The sequence below is a fragment of the Trichechus manatus genome, unplaced genomic scaffold (genome assembly GCF_000243295.1).
Source record: "Trichechus manatus latirostris isolate Lorelei unplaced genomic scaffold, TriManLat1.0 scaffold00006, whole genome shotgun sequence".
NCBI lineage: Eukaryota > Metazoa > Chordata > Mammalia > Sirenia > Trichechidae > Trichechus > Trichechus manatus.
In genome coordinates this window covers 21,292,703-21,298,007 of record NW_004443942.1, presented here as the reverse complement: position 1 = coordinate 21,298,007, position 5,305 = coordinate 21,292,703, and positions in this window count along the sequence as shown.

Sequence of the window (5,305 nt, the reverse complement as noted above, 5' to 3'; positions counted from 1 at the left end):
GTGAGGATTTTTGTTTTCTTTATGTTGAGGTGTAATCCATACTGAAGGCTGTAGTCTTTGATCTTCATCAGTAAGTGTTTCAAGTCCTCTTCACTTTCAGCAAGCAAGGTTATGTCATCTCCATATTGCGAGTTGTTAATGAGTCTTCCTCCAATCCTGATGCCTCTTTCTTCTTCACAGAGTTCGGCTTCTTGGATTATTCGCTCAGCATACAAATTGAATAAGTACGGTGAAAGGATACAACCCTGATGCACACCTTTCTTGACTTTAAACCGCACTGTATCCCCTTGTTCTGTTTGAATGACTGCCTCTTGGTCTAAAATACAGGTTTCTCATAAGTACAATTAAGTGTTCTGAAATTCCCATTCTTCACAATGTTATCCATAATTTGTTATGATTCACACAGTCGAATGTGTTTGTATAGTTGATAAAACACAAGTTTTAGGATAGGATATATATATTTAATCTCAGTTTATTCGTTTTTATATCCAGCCTAGGTCGTAAGTGTGAATGATGTATGTAACTATTTTGTTTTTAGGTTTTTGACTCAATGTCTCTTCTCTGCACATTTGCAATGGAGCCATCATCCACATGGTAAAACCTATGAGTTACTCAAGGGTGCAGCTACCTCCAAAATATTCTAACATTGACCTATTTTTTTTTTTTTTTTTTTAGGAATGTGAAATGAATTCATTAATTAATGTAAAACATGTTCACTGGACAAAATGCATTTACATGAATTTTTTTCATATGAAAGATATTCTTTTTTTGTCAAATTTTTTTAATTGTGCTTTAGATGAAGGTTTACAGAACAAAGTAGGTTCTCATTAAACAATTAGTACACATATTGTTTTGTGACATTGGTTGCTAACTCCAAGACATATCAACACGCTCCTGTTCTCGACCTTGGGTTCCCCATTACCAACTTTCCTGTCCCCTCCTGCCTTCCCATCCTTGTCCCTGGGCTGTTGTGCCCCTTTAGTCTTGTTTTGTTTTATGGGCCTGTCTAATCTTTGGCTGAAGGGAGAATCTCAAGAGTGACTTCATTACTGAGCTAAAAGGGTGTCCAGAGGCCATATTGGGGTTTCTCCAATGTCTGTCAGGCCAGTAAGTCTGGTCTTTTTTTGTGAGTTAGAGTTTTGTTCTACATTTTTCCCAGCTCTGTCTGGGACCTTCTATTGTGATCCCTGTCAGAGCAGTCGATAGTGGTAGCTGGGCACCATCTAGTTGTGCTGGACTCAGTCTGGTGGAGGCTATAGTACTTGCAGTCCATTAGTCCTTTGGACTAATGTTTCCCTTGTGTCTTTGGTTTTCTTCATTCTCCCTTTCTCCCAAAGGGGTAAGACCAGTGGAGTATCTTAGATGGCCGCTCACAAGCTTTTAAGACCCCAGATGCTACTCACCAAAGTAGAATGTAGAATATTTTCTTAATCTACTATGTTATACCAGTTGAGCTAGGTACTCCTCTAGACCATGGTTAAGATTGACCTATTTTTGAAGTGTCCATGCTTACTTTATGTTTTAGACATCGTTCCAGAGGCTACTATTTAAAAGCAAATATGTTATTTGGAACTTATAACACATAATTCTGTTAATACTTCTTATCCCATCAGCAATTGATGGGACTCTCTCCTGAATAAAGACAAAATGAATGAAAGTAACAGAATTGAGTTCTCCTGAATGAGGTATAATGATAGAGGTTAAAAATTTCAAGATAAGAAAATAGAAAACTAGTATTTGCTGATCAACTAGTATACAATACTTTGCTAAGTAGTTTGCATATATATTTTCATTTAAACATGAAAAAGAACTTATCCCATTTCAACAATGAAGAATTTAAGGTGAGGAAGGTGAAGTAACTTGATCACAGGATCATGCAGTTAGTAAGAAGCCAAACTGAAATTTGAATTAAAATGTTTCTAAGTCCAAAGCCAGTGCTCACTTTATGATATTAAGCTACCTTCCTATTAAAAGAGAGAAGATACCTACTTCAATATTTTGCCAAAATTAGGCCCTGGATGAATCACCTGTGAGTGTAGACCTAGATTCATTCTCTTTAATTAAGTCAGTTTCTAAAGTCTTTAGTTAATGCTTAGAAAGTTTCTTTCACGTACTTTTGTAAAAGAAGTTTTAATAAAGAAAGTCCGAATGAGCCCCCTTTTTACCCAGTTCTTTGAAAAGTCAAAGGTTGTCCTACTGCAACTTTTTTTTTTTTTCCTGCCATTGTAAAGGGAACGTCTAAAGGCCCAGCTCCTGTATTTGGATTTTTGGTACAGCTTTTGTGTCTGAGAATAAAAGCCAAGTTTTATATTGTTGACTGGAGAAATTCAGCCATTTCCCTCATACATCAAATGAACAAAGGGGCAATTACTATTAAATAAGGGTTGCGTTGGTTACAATTTCCAGTTCTTCCACAGAAGGACAAAGATAGAGGATAATTTAGATTTTTTAAAAGCTCTTGCTGAGTGATATGCATTTGGTCAATGACAAAGAATTGCTCATGAACCTAAGTAAGATCTCTTTCTTCCCCCAAACTTCCTTTGTAAGACTTAGATTTCCCATTAAATTTATGACAAAACTTTAACTATGAAAAAATAAAACGTTTTTCCATTAGAATGTATGATGAGTATCTGTCAATATGGATTACATGAATTGGCTGTTTGTTTGCTTACAGTTGAAATGTTCTCCTCCCAGAATCCTTGCCATTTTTGACAGTATAATTTAAAATAAAGAAACAGAATAGAACCAGCTTAAAAACATATTACACCCTTTTCCCCAACATCTGATCTTTTGTTCTTTGTCAGGGTATATAGAATCCAATTGAATACTGTTGTCCAGTCTATGGAGTGAGCTAAGAAAATTTGTATATATGTATAATATATACATATATATAATAGATTTGACAAAGCACTTTATATTGGGTAACATTCTGACTCCCTCATCAAAAATCTAAATTTCTGCAGGCATTGAGTAGGATTATGGTACACAGACTCTTGCTGCTTCTAGTATAAGCTCATTTGAGAATACTGTTTTCTTATCCTGGGGAGAAGATGATTAGTATAAACCTTTATATGTGAGAATGTATGGCCTTTCAGAATTGCTAGAATTAATACTTCCTTTAAAGTAATTGCCTTTGTTTTTGTGGCAATTTTGATTGTCTATTTGAGCAGAAATGTGTTTTGAGTTATTTTTATCCCAGTCAATTGGATTTAGAATTCAGTGGCTTAACTTTTCACCAACACAAATAACAAGGTCTACTATATTTACAGCAAGTATTTTTTCACACCATTGGTTCATCAAAATGATGCATAGTACTGGTTTAAGAAGCAACCAGTCAACGAAACACATTCCATGGAAACACTCCAAGGAAACACTCTACCTCTATAGGAAATCACCACAGCTCAGCACTTGCACAATTGAACTTGATAAAGTTACACATTATTATTAAATCTGGGAGAAGGAGTGAAATACCCTTTTTGGAGAATGGCTGTTGTCATCAGGCTAATATCTGTATTTCTTTGCATGATAAAGACTGCCACTCATTTGTATATTATAGTCTTTGCTTGTCAGATAGGGTTAGACAGCTGTGGGTTGCAGTTTTAAAGATTGTCACTCTGCAGGATATTTTTCAGTACTTACATTTATGTAAGTCCCTTGTATAAAAAAAAAAAAAAATAAGAAAATGACTTGTCAGAGCAGATTCTTCCCCAACTACTCAAATTCAACATTTATGCTCCAAGGGAGTCTAGGTTTTTGAAACCTGAAACCTGGGAACCTGGGAAGTTACTATGAGCATGATTTAAAAATGTGGTTGAATGAGTGGACTATCTCCATGTTGTTTGAAATGAATGGAGCTGACTGCAACATATATAGAGCAAATATCACAAGCCTGATACAAAAATTGAACATCTAGAATGGTGACATGAGGCACTTCATAGATCTGCTCCCCAGAGAAACAACCACAACTGGTGAAAATTATTTTTAAAAACTCAAGCATTTATTCAGGAAAATCTACTAAATTTTGTCAAGAACAGGAAGAGTCTGTGGCACTTGAGCCATGACCTGCACTCTCAAATATCTCCTTCCCCACACCAGCTCAGCAAGATAGAAGCTTCACTTTGAGTTGGTGCAGCCAGTGGAACAGGATTTCCTCTCTTCCCAGCCTCCAACTGAGGGCTACAATATCTTCCTGAGAGTAGCAAGTCACCACATTTCTCATCCTCCCTAACTCTGTGTTGCAGAGGTTCTATTCCATATGAGAGTGGCTGAGGGTTTAGGGCTCCCTTCCCTCATCCAGTCCCCACTCATAAGCAAGAGGCTGTACTTCAGACACAGTAGGTTAAGAATAGTGAAACCCTCATGACCCTTGCCCTAGCTAGTTTATACGGTGGAGGTTCCACACCAGGGGAAGCAAACTGAAAAGACAAGAGGTTACTTCCTGTGCCCACAACTCTACTTATAAAGCTGGCAAATGTCACCTCCCTCTTCTCTGGAGCAGTGGCTCAGACATTTTGCCCAGAGTGAGACATAAGCTATAAGAACAGAGAACTCTGTTTCCAAAGGAAATGACTTTATTTGGAACAGAGTCTAGAAGTTCAAGCCAAAGGGCACTCTAGAAAACAATGAAGATATTGTTGATAAGCAATTAGGTGGAAGCTGGCAGTTTCTTGAGAGCAACAAGATAAACCATAGGCCAGCTATTCTATCAGGGAGAACTAAGAAAACAGACAGCTTAGAAGAGCCTCCTTGAGGTCAGAACAAACTTCAGATACTGGCCTCAAAAACTTTCCCTGCAAAGGGTCCTACATTTAACTAAATCAGACTATTGTGCCCTGGGGGAACCCAGGTGGCACAGTAGTTAAGTGTTTGGCTGCTAACCAAAAGGACAGCAGTTCAAATCCACCAGCTGCTTCTTGGAAACACTATGGGTCAGTTCTACTCTGTCCTATAGGGTCACTATGAGTTGGAATAGACTCGATGGCAATAGGTGTGTTTTTTTGTTTTTGTTTTTATTGCTTATGCCCTGGGGCATTATTGATAATAAAGCAATCAGCTGACAATTAATGGAGACTCACAGCTGGGTGAAATATCAGCAAAGTCAGACAGCTTAAAAAAAGGGATCAGAGAAAGAGACAGTCGATAATCACCCTGATAAAACAACTGTTATCTCAGGGTAAAAGTGCTCATGGCCAAGGCTGCACAGGTTTCACAGTGTGAGGGAAATAGACTTTACTAAAATAGTCTAGTCAAGTCACTAAACAAAGAATGAGCAAACAACATCAACAAGCTCTGGAGGAGGTAGACC